This window comes from Schistocerca nitens, chromosome 4 (assembly GCF_023898315.1).
Source record: "Schistocerca nitens isolate TAMUIC-IGC-003100 chromosome 4, iqSchNite1.1, whole genome shotgun sequence".
Classification (NCBI taxonomy): domain Eukaryota; kingdom Metazoa; phylum Arthropoda; class Insecta; order Orthoptera; family Acrididae; genus Schistocerca; species Schistocerca nitens.
In genome coordinates, this window is record NC_064617.1 from 351,996,350 (window position 1) to 352,011,171 (window position 14,822).

The 14,822-nt window shown below is 38.9% G+C and overlaps 1 non-coding gene across 1 annotated transcript; it reads right to left on the minus strand.

Annotated features, from left to right (window-relative positions):
• Nucleotides 1-2,419: 2,419 nt before the first annotated feature.
• Nucleotides 2,420-2,491, minus strand: Trnat-agu (transfer RNA threonine (anticodon AGU)). The gene has a single exon. It is a non-coding gene; the product is annotated as a tRNA-Thr (tRNA).
• Between the last annotated feature and the right edge of the window lie 12,331 nt (nucleotides 2,492-14,822).

The window sequence follows — 14,822 nt, forward strand, 5'->3', positions numbered from 1 at the left end:
CAGAATGAAAGTATGCTTACAATGTCAGATAGTACTTCGGATGAGTGTTGTACAAATAACATGAATGCCCTCCCCCACTCTCACTTGAAAAAAACCAGCCATCAGCAAATACTGTGGCAAGAAAATACCATACCAGCAGAACACAATAGCCACTCCCTAGAAAATACTCAGACAGGTCATACCGGATATCCGCAGCACAGCCCAAGTGCTCAGCTGGACAAGAGTCCACTTGAGCTCTATTTGTCCTCGCCACCAACTTGTACAGAATCAACACCAGATTCCTTGTGATCCAGAGCCACTCCTCCCAGCTGCACAAGATTTCCAGCAGATGACCATGCAGCCCAAGCCAAGTGCACAACAGAAAGATAGCACGAAGTGCCTACATTGCAATATCGCACACAGCTCACTGCCCTCAGTGTCATCTCTGAAATGCTGCACCAGTCTGTACACAACAAGATTTCTCTGCCATAAGCTGATCACTTAGACTGGGAGTCAGTTAGCTTCTGGGAGAAGAAATGTAGTGGTTGTTGTTCATCTGCTACTGCCTGCCGAAGAATTGCTTCGATAGCAGTGTTGCTCACGTCATAAGTGCTTGACAAGGCACCTGTTGGGAGTCAATGAGCTACTGTCATAGCATGTGATAAACTGAGTTTAATTTCATCAAACACATGTTGCATTTTAGAGGGCCGAGAAAGGTCATGCTTGCAGCATGTGTGTTTGCTGTCCAGTTTATTTGTCAACGATGCCTATACAGCTGCTATGTGAGGTAAGTAACATATGCAAAAGTTTATCATGCTGAGAAATTGGTGTGATTCGTGATAATTTGTAGGCCATCGAAGCTGATGGATGAGTTCCATGCACTGGGTCATAGAGTGAATACTGTCACAACTAACATAGTGGACCAGCAAAGTTACTTCAGATTTCCTAAGTTGTAGGCCATGGAAGCTGATGGATGAGTTCCATGCACTGGGTCATAGAGTGAATACTGTTACAACTAACATAGTGGACCAGCAAAGTTACTTCAGATTTCCTAAGTTGTAGGCCATGGAAGCTGATGGATGAGTTCCATGCACTGGGTCATAGAGTGAAGATTACATTTGTCATTGTTTAATATCGTGCCAAAAAGTTCAAGACTCTTGAAAATGAGGGTTAGATGTTCCTTGTGTTCTTGTAGAGAAGATGAAAAGACAAAACAGTCATCCAGGTACACATGACAGGAAAGGAACTTCAAGAGGATATTGTCAATGAAGCATTGCCAAAGTCTGAATGCATTTTTTAAATCATAAGAAATAAACAAAAATTATTAGAGTCCAAACAGTGAAATTATCAGTGTCTTGGATAGGGTAGGAATGTGTGAAATCTAGAACTCATCATAGAGGTGCCTGTTGAAGAATGAGTGAAATCTGGAATGTTCGGTATTATTGAGTAACTGTCAGGGATTGTCCGAGTTTTTAAAGCCCCCCCCCCCCATAAAAAAAACTCCATTATGAAGGGTCAGCACACCGCTCTTCCAATCGTACGTCAGTTTATGAGACCAGAGCTGCTGCTCTGCTGCTACCTAATCAAGTTGCTCCTCAGTTTGCCTCACAAGGGCTGAGTGCAACCCGCTTGCCAGCAATGCTTGGCAGACCGGATGGTCACCCATCCAAGTGCTGGCCCAGCCTGACAGTGCTTAACGTTGGTGATCTGATGGGAACTGGTGTTAACATTGCGGCAAGGCCATTGGCGTTTAAAGCCCAATAGTCACCACATAATCTATACATTTTGTCTCCTCAAGGGAGCTCAGTCGCTGACCAAAGAGTCTTATTATCTCAGTGTGAATGGTGAGGTCACCACTGCTATCTACATTAATGCTTATGACAATGTAACTCTTCTGCAAATCGATAAATCCATAAACATGTCAAAGTCCAGAACTAAAACCATGCTAAACTTACTGCACTGTTTTGAAGATGTAATTCCTACCTTTAAATGGAAAGAGACAGTAAAAGTTAGTGGCATAACAAAACCAATAGCAAAATTAAATCACTTAAAATGAAAGAGCATTTATGGCCATTCCGGAATCATAATAATAAAAGAGGGTGTAATAGTACATCCAGTCTGTTATCTGATTATTTTTTCTTTTTCTTTTTGTTCTTTTCTTTTATTATTAAAAAAATGACAGTTGTTACACCTCTACACAAGAAAGGTGAAAGGTGACAACTAATTATTAGTACCCAACCTCTCTTGCACGTATCATTTGAAAACTTACAAGGTAGTGTCTGTTAATTAGGACCAGTTTAGTAAGGCACAGAGCTTATATCCATAGAGAACTGTGAGGAACTAAATCAGCAGCATTTACTCATTTTTTTATTTCAAGCATAGTATTTTACTACCATGCAACATGTTTAGCTTATAGACTTAAGCAGCAAGTGAAAATTTGTATCAAGACTGGGAATCGAACCCAGGGCTCCTGCTTACTGGGCAGGTGCATTAGCCACTAAGCCACCTTGGCACTATGGTTGACACAACTGCATGGATTACCCTGGCACACCTCACTCCTCAATCCAAATTCCCATTGCTGCCCCAGTCTACTTTAAATTCCCCCTTACACACGAACAGAATTGCCAAGGCTCTCAGTGTTCTCTAATGGCACCTCAGTGTTGAATGTAAATGGGGGATCCAGCCTGGAATCCAGGTGCAGGTACCTATACAAATGAAATGACATGAGGGGAATTTAAAGTAGACTGGGGCGATAGTGATAATTTGGATCAAGGAGGGAGGCATGCCAGGGTAATCTGTGCAGTTGTGTGAACTGCAGTACAAAAGTGGGTTAGTGGCTAGCAGACCTGCCTAACAAGCAGGAGACCTGGGTTCTATTCCCAGCCTTGGTACAAGTTTTCACTTGCCAATTCAGTATGTACATAAAATCATATCTGTATGAGACCAGTAAAGCATCTGAAAGTGTTTAGCTTAGTTTATTTTTGGCCATAGATCAAGTTTATAATGATATTAGATACATCATGTTGCAAGTTTTATACAGAATAAACAAAACTGCTGATATATTTATCATTCACCAGTAACACAAGTAAGGAATGATAACAGATAATAGTGAACAGATATTGTAAATACGGGAGAAATGCAAGAAAGCATTTATTTTTTAGTTAAACTGTATGTAATAATTAGCTGAGAGGAAACAGAGAGAGAAATTTTGTTTGGAAGATAAAGAGTACCATTTTGAATATAAATAATTAATTATGGAGTGCGACAGGGTTCACTATGTATTGTTAGTTTTGATTTATTATTAATAACCTACCACAGCAGTTTTCAAAAACAGATACTGTACTTTTTGCAAATGGTAACAGTTTATTTATGAAAGAAAAGAATGATTATGAGTTGCAGTAGCAAACTGACAAACAGCAGAAGTAGCCAAAAAATGGTTTAAAGGTAACTGCAGCAATTATTAACAATTAACTGTATGCATGAAATTCAGCCATATAAAAAATAAAACTAGAATCAACATACATTAGGGAACAGCAAATTCAGCAAAAAAATCACACAGAATTTTTAGATTTGTGGGTCAATGAACATTTAAGGTAGAAATGGTAACAAAAAGTGAAGCAAGTACTGTTACATGTTGATAATGCTCAAAGATAGCTGCATTGGTGAAACAGTGTTAAGAGCTTATTACTACATGCACAATCTACAAAGGTATGCTATTCTACTCTGAGGATACATTGCTTTTCCAATACAGTCATTTAAACTTCATAAGATAGCTGTAAGATCAATAAAAGGTGCATGTCCTGTATGGTTTTCGAGTGAATCTTATATATACAACACTCATTCTGCAAAATAGTGGCAAGTTCAGATAATGATGGTGGAGGTATATAGTGATCGTGCACCCTTCCGCCCCAAAGTAGACCACAAAGGCTCAATAATATTGAGACCTGGTGACTGTGATGGCTATGGGATATGCAAAACTTCATCCCTGTGCTCACAAAACCAATCCTGGGTGATGCAAGCTGTGTGAACAGGGGCCCTATCATCTTGGAACACAGCATCACCACTGGGGAACTGACACTGTACCATGGGCTTGACCTGATCAACCGAAATGGTCCCATAATCCTTGGCAGTAAAGCAACCATGCAGAGTAGTCAGGAGTCCCATAGAATACTGCAATATGGCTGCCCAAACCATCGATGAATTCCTGCCATTTCTCATTCATGGGACATCACCTCAGCCAGTAGTTGGAAACAGTGTGAAACAAGACTCATCCGACCAAATGAAATTCTTCCATTGTTCCATATTCTAGGTTTTATAGCTTTGGCACCAGGTTTTCCTGTTCTGGCATTTGCATCATTGATGAGTTGTTTTGGTATTCCAGCTTGCCCTGCAGTTCCCTGGTTATGGAGTTCCCTTCATGCTGTTTTGGTGCTGACAGGGTTCCGAGTAAGACACTCAGTTCTGCAGTGACTTTTACAGCTGTTGTTCTCTTATTTTTCACCATGCTCCTCTTCAGTTACTATCTATCAAGATCACTAAACAGATACTTTCATCCTTGTTGAACACTTCAGCTAACTTGGTTACAGAAACACCCACCATACGAGCACCAACAATTTGCCCACATTCAAATGCACTGAGCTCCGACATAATATACTCGCAACTACACATAAGACTGTTCTTACGATAACCGACACTTTGAACTTATTGAGGACATTGCACAGGTGTTGTTCATGGTCAAATATAACAGCACAACATGCAGGATTGGCTAGCATCTGTTTTTATGTTCAAGTATGCATTTCTCATGGTGTTTCCATATTTTCATTCATCCCCTATATCTATTTGATTAAGACTCATAGAGAGTTTTCAAATTTGAATGGTGAGGTCCACAATTATGAAACAAAGAATAGGGATAACTTTCATAGGCATGTACACAAAATCAATAAATCAGGACAAAATATATATATATATATATATATATATATATATATATATATATATATATATATATATATATATATATATATATATATATATTAATAGAGGGAAACATTCCACGTGGGAAAAATGTATCTAAAAACAAAGATGATGTGACTTACCAAACGAAAGTGCTGGCACATCGATAGACACACAAACAAACACAAACATACACACAAAATTCAAGCTTTCGCAACAAACTGTTGCCTCATCAGGAAAGAGGGAAGGAGAGGGAAAGACGAAAGGATGTGGGTTTTAAGGGAGAGGGTAAGGAGTCATTCCAATCCCGGGAGCGGAAAGACTTACCTTAGGGGGAAAAAAGGACAGGTATACACTCGCACACACACACATATCCATCCACACATTACAGACACAACCCTTGGTGGTTCTTACATCCTTTTAATCTGTAACTTCATTGTTTGTGTATTCGTATTTCTTTGTGTGTATGCGGAAGTGTTTTCATGTAGTCTGATTCTTCGACCTTCTTATCTGAAGATAAGTTGTAGGTTATTGGAAACTACAGAAACTAGGAAGGACTCCTGTGATAGACATAGATGAATATGGAAAGAGGGAAAAATAGATAGGTCCTCAAACAAGAAGTAAAAAAGGAAAAAAAGGGAAAATGTGGTTGCTAAGATCGAAGAAGAGAAAGAAGACAGCCCCAAAGACAGGAAACCCTTCCCACCCTCCTTCCCCAGGATCCCTAACTGGCCGGTACTTGAGTGCAAAGCCGGAGGAGGTATGGTGTTAAACTGTCTTCTACAGAACGGACATCCCACCTTCACCCTTGAGGTCTCCGAAGAAAATCTTAGCAACCCTACGGAAATGGCAAATGGTGAAAAATCAGGCACACTTGTTTGCGAGGATCGTTTGAAAGGTGTGATGCGTGTTTTGTGTTAGTCATGATTTATCTGTCAGTGTAAATCATGCTTTTACCTACACTGCTCACCCCCTTTCGACATCAATACAGACCCTCCCATCTATGTCAAATCTCATAAAAGGTATAAAATATTCTGTACCAAGTATAAAATTATATATTCCATTATCACAGTCATTCAATTAGTCACACAATATTATGTTTTCCACAAATATAATATTCCATTCAGATTACTAAGAAAAATGTGCTTCATGGACTTTAACTCGATTATCTTACATTCAGTGTGAAAATGGTATTCTCATGATTTCAGAAACTATTTTGAAAGTTATGTGCCAGGTATAGTTCTCCCTTCTTACTTAGAACTATGTGACAATAGAAGGATTACCAAGCAGCTTTCAAGAAAACCATTTTTGGAATCATTGTAATTATGATTCATATTAATAGAATACACAAATTTAATTATGTTGATTTCACTCAGACTTCTGCCCACAGATTTTCACAGAAAACTGATGAAGAGATTACTTACAAGGACTAATTCAGGCAAAAATAAAACCTAACTACACGTGGAGACGGTGCCGGCTGCTGCCGACATTGCAATCGAAACCACAGGAGAGAATGGCTGGCTATGCAGATTTAATCTATCTTCTTTCAGGGATAATATGCGCACCAATTCCCACCTCCTGTCGCTGCCTAGTAAAATCTGGATAAGTTGGGGCGAGCCAGGACGAGTCGTGAAGACAGGTAGGGGCACTCCTGAAATAACCGAGGAAGATACAATCAAAATTCTTAGCAGGGCACAACTCTCTAACAACGAAGGGTGACATAGTGAAAATTCCTAGCAGGCACAACTCTCTAACAACCAAGGATAACACAGTCACATACCAGGAGCAATTTTGGATGACGTAATAACAAATTCTCCCTGGTATGGTTTTTACCAGTACCTCTAAGTGTGGGATGATAGAATAGTTTAAGAGTTTGGGGGAATTTGGTGCAGGAAAATTATTACAGAAGAAACAGCAAAAACAACTCTGGATCCGATGGTCGTCACTCCGTCCGTTAACACAGAACGTTAAATTCCCTGGGAGATATACAACTTTTGTCCTTTACATTGTACTTTCCTTTTTCTGACCCAGTTGTAGGATCCACTAAAAATAATGTCTTGGGATGGATAACCGTTTGAACCCGGTATGGTCCTTCATACTCTTTCTTCAGGGCACAGCTCTGAAGATGCTGTTTTACAAGGACTAGGTCACTGACCTCGTACTGTGTTTCTACAGCTTTCTCATTACACCTTTTCAACTAAATTTCTAGAAACTATTTCCTGATTCAGTTCGTAGTTCACAGTAAGATGTCCAGGCCAAGTAAAACATTTAATGAGAGGTTCTCCTTCAAAGGGCTTGCCTATTACTTCCAAAGATGTTAATCCAGTTGATAAATGTGGTAATTCATTTAAGTCTTTAATTTTCGTTGCCCATGAAGTATGTTTTTCATGGCAGTAGGTGCGGCATAATTTCCCAATTTCTTCCATAACTCTTTCACACAGATTCAAGGATGGGTTATAGTTGGTTATTAATACTTGACGAATATCTTCCCAAGCTATAAATTCTTTAAATTTGTTACTGACAAATTGTGGTCCATTATCTATGAGAAATCGTTTTGGTTTTCCCACCTCCAGAAAGTACTTTTGCAAACAGTGTATAACCAACCGTCTGTGTATTTGCTCTTTTGATAGGATATAATTTAACATATTTTGACCAGCACTCTATGATGACCAAAATGTATGACATTCCTCCCTTTCCTTTAGGAACCGCTCCAAAAAAACCTGCTGCTGTAAGATTGTGTAACGATTTAGGAATAATTGGATATATTTCATATTTAACACGAGTGTTACTCTCACCTTCTGACAGATTTCACAGGTCCTAATTAAAGATGCTACTTTATGTCCTAGCCTCTTAAAATAATAGAACTTATTCATATGAGCTATACACTTTTTTATTCTGAAGTGTCCATATCCTGCATGAATATACCACACAATTTCATCTTCCATTAACTTTGGAATGCAAATGAGCCAACGTTGGGATGTTATACTCTCTCTCCAAAACAAATTATGCCCTATAATTTTCCACTTTACTGCTTGATTAGGAGGTAAGAAATTCCTGATACACATACCAAACATTCCTGTAAAATAGGGATCATGATGGATGTTTTCTGTTATTCTTTGGGCCACCTCTTGTACCCTGGTGTATGGATATTCTACTGTCATAAAATTAATTCCAAAAATTACACCAGGTCCTTCCGTATGTTTTAAGTCTTCCATGCCTACTGGTAACCTAGACAAAGTGTCTGGTACAATATTCTCAGAACCTTTTACATACTGTATCCTAATGTCATATTCCTGTAGGAACAACATCCATTGCATTAATCTACTATGTAACACCCAAATACTCATTAAAAAAGATAGAGCTTGATGCTCTGCATAGACATGGATTTCTGAACCCCATACTAGCGTCTGGAATTTTTGGATACTCCATACTATTGCCAGTAGTTCTTTTTCAGTAGCTGTGTAGTTTAATTCATGTTTATTAAGACTACGGCTAGCAAAAGCTATGGATCTATGATTTTCATTATCTAGACGCCACTCTCCTTGAAAAAGTTCTGCTATGATACCATAATCAGATGCATCGGTTAAAATTTTAAATGGCTCACCCAGATTTGAATGATGTAATATGGGTGATTCCACCAGTGCTCTTTTTACTTTGCAAATGTATCATTTGCCTCTTGATCCCAAACCCATGGTATTCTCTTTCTTAATAAACATAAAATTCTTGGGTCACTCTGTTCTTGACCTCGTATACACCGTCTATAGTATCTGGCCATTCCTATAAATCCCTTCAACTGTCTTATGTTTCTAGGGGGTGGACATTCTTTAATAGCTTTTATGCACTCAGAATTCAGTCTAATTTGCTGCACCCCTACAATATGCCCTAGAAACTTAAGCTCTCGTCGCGCAAAATGCGATTTGGACGATTTCACTGTAATACCTTTTTCCTTAAATTTTTTCAGGATCTTACTCAAGGTTAGACAATTTTCTTCCCAGGTAGCAGAGATTATGAGGATATCATCTACATATATTATTAAATACTTCATAAATCTCTTCCTAATGCCTAAACCAGAGCACGTATAAATATGGGTACTGAGATTAGTCTAAACGGTAACCATTGAAATGTTATGATTTACCATCAAACAGAAACACTGTATACTTCTTTGATTCAGGATGTAGCCTAATTTGCCAGTATCCCACTGTCAAGTCCATCATGCTAAAAAAACCTTGCTTCTTCAAATTTGGATAGTAATTCATCGATGTTAATTGGTCTGTCTCGTTCTGTCTCTATACGCTTATTCAATGTAAACGCGTCTTGCACTAATCACACACCACCTGTAACCTTTTTTACCACTACTAAGGGGTTATTCATGACACTAGAACTATGTTCTATTATATTGCTATCAATCATTTTGTCAATTTCCTCCTTAACAGCTTCTTTCAAACTTACTGGTATTGGATATGGCTTACAGAAAAATGGAGTGTCATCTTTGATTTTAAACTTACATATGTAATCGCTGATATTACCAAGATGATAGGAAAATACTACTTCATATTCCATTAGAATTTTATATAAATCTAGTTTTTGTTCACTGGTTAATATTAGAGATTCATTTACTTTGTTTTCTATGTCAGCTCGATGTGATATTTGATTTACATTATCGATCTATGGTGACAATCATGCTGTAGCAGTTAATCGTAAACATTGACATTCAGTTGTTTGTCTTTCAATGTAATTATTGGTTACAAACAGTATTCCAACATTTACTGTCATCTTTACCAAAGCAGGGAAGATTTTCCTCGAAATTCAATATGATGCTAAATTCTAATAACCAGTCTAGGCCAAATAAAACATCCCTATTAATATTTTCTACTATTAAAAGTATATCTAAAAACAAAGATGATGAGACGTACCATACAAAAGCGCTGGCAGGTCGATAGACACACAAACATACACACAAAATTCAAGCTTTCGCAACAAACGGTTGCTTCATCAGGAAAGAGGGAAGGAGAGGGAAAGACGAAAGGATGTGGGTTTTAAGGGAGAGGGTAAGGAGTCATTCCAATCCCGGGAGTGGAAAGACTTACCTTAGGGGGAAAAGAGGACAGGTATACACTTGCACACACACGCACTCACTCTCTGAGTCTATGAATATGTTAAATTCAGAAGTCTCCATGGTTCCTCCTATTATTGATTGTGGATTGCTGGTAGTCATGCTTGGTTCTTCCAGTAACAACCATTCTTTTGTAGGTTTTTTGTGCATAAAATTAGCATACTTATTATGAACCAGGCCTCCTAGGGTATCTCCATGACCTGAGCCCTGGTCCTGGATCCAGATCGCACTGTGTTTTCCTCATATTAGTAATCACTGGTTGGTTACCAAATCGGGGTACTACGTTACTACTTTGTGCTCTATTATTAGTTGGCACAAATTCCTGCGAAGTTACTGGACCTAAATTTGAAGGTGGATGCTTCTTCTGATAATTATCATTGCCATTATTTCTGTTGTACTGGTGTACTCTAGCTAAGTTGTCCTCACATTTTTAAAAATTATTATTACTATTCCTTTTGTAATTCTGATTTTCACTTTGGTGTACGCTCTCGTTGTGGTCCTTATTTAAGGCATCAACTGCATCCATAAAGGACAACAATTCTACTGTTTTCCAGCAGCTACACAAGATGTCTTTCCTTGCAGAGACAGGTAAGCATCTTATTAAAATTCGAACTAACCCCTCTTTTTCCATTGGTTTATCTAGGTACTTCGCCTGCGTTAAATGCCAGTCGAAATATTTTCTCATTGTTCCTCACATATTATTGTAATACTTCGGGTCCCACAAATATGATGTTAATTTTACTTTAGCACTAGTGGACCAGTAAATTTCCTTAAATTTCTTCTGGAAGTCTCCCCAGGAAGATACGTTCTCGATATTACAGTACCCCGCTCTCTGGCTTCCCCTAAAAGGTACCCAACAGCAAATTCAATCTTTTTTGAATCTTCACAATTCTTTGGCAAGGCCTGGTTAAATCTTTTCTGAAATGAGTGGGATGGACTTCCCAATCCAGCTTAAACTTAGGGAATTGCCTAGATAACCCTGAATTGGTTCCCCATTGTAAATCCGTCATTACCTCACTAGTCAATACCATATTAGGAGTAGTCATCCTCTTATCTACCTTGTCCTGAATAAGTTTGAATTCTTTCCATAATTCATCCATACCTGCCTTGGTATCATTGAGTTCAGAAGATAAGACAGGAGATACGTTCTCGGAGATTACTCTTGCGGCAACTTTTCGGTCAATTATCTCCTTTACCTGTTCCTTCAGCCTACTTATATTTATTAAGTCTGAGGTTACTAGTTTCTCTTTAAAGTTTCTTTCCACGTTATCTACTCAAGTGTTAATGCCTGAAATTTGCGATTGGACTATTGGTATTAACTTCTACTTTTTTTCAACACTCTCTCTCAAATTTTACAATCTTTGCTTTACAGCATCAAATGTAATGTGGTGATCACTAGTCACTACTGGGTGACACAGGCGGTATTTAATACACGCGACATGCAGAATGAGATGAGGTGACTACAAAAAGCATTCTACAGTTTCTGGAAGGGTGTGCTTAAAGGAGTTACAGAGGTATGTGTGAGGATACACAGCGCTTATGAAAAGTTGAGGGACGAGAAGACGCAGGTTCTGTAAATTATACCTTATACAAGTAGGAGGAGAATTTGGTTCAATTGGGGGGGGGGGGGCAGATTTTTGAAAACTGTGTTTGGGACAGTTGACGAGGAGGACATCCAGAGGATGAACGACATGTTGGGAAGAATGAAACAACAGGTAAAAGGATACATAGGAGCAAGTGAGCAGCACACCACATAAATCGCAAGTTTGGAGAAAGATGTTTTAAACAACTCGGTTAATAGGCCAGTTGACTGGGGAAATAATAAGCTACGCAAAAACTGTTAAAGAATCAGTTAACCAGAATATCAAGAAATTACAAGCTGAAGTAGTAGTATTGGACAGGAAAGTAGTGGTAATGACACGTTTACAGTCTATGGAGAATAGTGTGTGGAAAGTACGCAGAGTGGTATCTGAACCGCATGAAGCTATACAGCAAGCTGTGCGAAGATGATTGGGAACTTGTTTCACCAGGTCAGTACCTGGAAAGGCTACGGAAAGTGTAAAATGAACTACCATCAGAATTAAAGTTGGTCTTGGACCCTAGCCATAAAAACTTCTGTTCTTTTTTAACCTAGCCGCGATAGAAGCAAGTACTGATGGAGCAAAGGTGCAAATTTCCATTTCCTTTTCACAGCACCAATATTACATAGTCCACACATATCCTGTTAAGTGGGAGATGTTGAAGAACTCTGTCCAGGTAAAAGTGTAGCAGTTGTTATTGACTGCAGAGGACAAGAGCAGAAATGGGAGAAGTGGAGTTGCAGAAGTGTTATAGAGGTGAGGTCATCATTTGTCAGAAAAGGGTAGTGAGAGTAGGTCAGACTTCCTGCGCAGTGGAGTATCTGCTGGGGCAAAAAAGAACTGACTAGGCCTGTGTTGTACTCTACCTTCAATAAAGTGATGATAGTAACCAGTTGTTTAAAACAGGCAAAGCTCATGACAGTGAAAAGGTTAGAGCTAGACAGAAGTGGATTGATAAATGGGAGATTGTGTGAAACAGTGGGGCCAACTTTCTTTCTGTCTTCCTGCCACAATTTCAGGAATAACCTGTCTAGTCATTTTACAGTCTCAACCGTATTGGTCAGAGGAACCTATGGAGATGTTACCAGTCACAAATATGACTATGTTGAACCAGACTTGAGGGCCTGAGTTGATTCCATTGACAAACTTGTTAACAAATAGGAAGGACAGGTCTCCGTGGAGACATTGATGCAGCTCGTGGATCAATACAAGAAGAACCAATACCAGATAGAAACAACATTGACCATAATTAACCAGATACCACAGTGGCACTTACTCTTCTAAGCTTAGTGCTTGTTTAGATGTACAACAAGCAGAACACAAGATGAAGTTTGGACCCAGTCTGAGACATGGTACTTAGGGAAAGCAGGATTCAGTGTGGACGAGGCCGTAATCAGTTACCGTTGGTTGCTAGTTTTTTTAAAAAAAATCATTTACACTTTATTTGGAAACAATTGCAAATAAAGCTGGCAATAAGGAACAATTATCAAATTTGACTGTTAAGACACAATGGCTAATTAAAAAATTCTTAAGCAAGTTGCACTCAAGGCTGAAGGCCTCAATAGTAATAACTCAAAAAACAATTTGATGGCTGAAGGTCTGGATAGCAAATTCTTAAGAACCTGTTACACTTCTCCAAGATATACTACAATACTTTAAAAAAAGACAATCCTCAAAATTTCACTATTAAGTGACAATATCTAATCACGAAATTCTTAAGACCAATTGTAGTCACAGCTGAAGGTCTTATTGACAAGATATTCAAATTATTTGTCGGCTGAACTCAAAAAACAATTTGACAGCTGAAGGCCTGGACAGCAAATTCTTAAGAACCAGTTAAACTTCTCCAAGAAATCGGTTTGTTCTCGAACATATTCTCAGTTCGAATATAATGAATTTCCTTGAGATAGAGAAGTTGCTGTCCATGCATCAGTACGGCTTTAGAAAGCATCGCTCCTGTGAAACGCAACTCGCTCTTTTTTCACATGATATCTTGCAAACCACGCATGAAGGGTATCAGACGGATGCCATAATCTTTGACTTCTGGAAAGTGTTTGACTCGGTGCCCCACTGCAGACTCCTACCTAAGGTACGAGCATATGGGATTGGTTCCCAAATATGTGAGTGGCTCAAAAACTTCTTAAGTAATAGAACCCAGTACGTTGTCCTCAATGGTGAGTGTTCATCGGAGGTGAGGGTATCATCTGGAGTGCCCCAGGGAAGTGTGGTAGGTCTGCTGTTGTTTTCTATCTACATAAATGATCTTTTGGATAGGGTGGATAGCAATGTGCAGCTGTTTGCTGATGTTGCTGTGGCGTACGGGAAGGTGTCGTCGTTGAGTGACTGTAGGAGGATACAAGATGACTTGGACAGGATTTGTGATTGGTGTAAAGAATGGCAGCTAACTCTAAATATAAATAAATGTAAATTAATGCAGATGAATAGGAAAAAGAATCCCGTAATGGTTGAATACTCCATTAGTAGTGTGGCGCTTGACACAGTCACGTCGATTAAATATTTGGGTGTAACATTGCAGAGCGATATGAAGTGGGACAAGCATGTAATGGCAGTTGTGGGGAAGGCGGATAGTCGTCTTCGGTTCATTTGTAGAATTTTGGGAAGATGTGGTTCATCTGTAAAGGAGACTGCTTATAAAACACTAATAGGACCTATTCTTGAGTACTGCTCGAGCGTTTGGGACCCCTATCAGGTCGGATTGAGGGAGGACATAGAAGCAATTCAGAGGTGGGCTGCTAGATTTGTTACTGGTAGGTTTGATCATCACGTGAGTGTCACAGAAATGCTTCAGGAATTCGGGTGAGAGTCTCTGGAGGAAAGGAGGCGTTCTTTTCATGAATCGCTACTGAGGAAATTTAGAGAACCAGCATTTGAGGCTGACTGCAGTAGTATTTTACTTCCGCCAACTTATATTTCTCGGAAAGACCACAAAGATAAGATAAGAGAGATTAGGGCTCGTACAGAGGCATATAGGCAGTCATTTTTCCCTCATTCTGTTTGGGAGTGGAACAGGGAGAGAAGATGCTAGTTGTGGTACGAGGTACCCTCTGCCACGCACCGTGTGGTGGATTGCGGAGTATGTATGTAAATGTAGATATACTAAAATATTTTAAAAAAGGACAATCAACAAAATTTCACTATTAAAAGAGAATATCTAATTAAAAATTCTTAAGACCAAT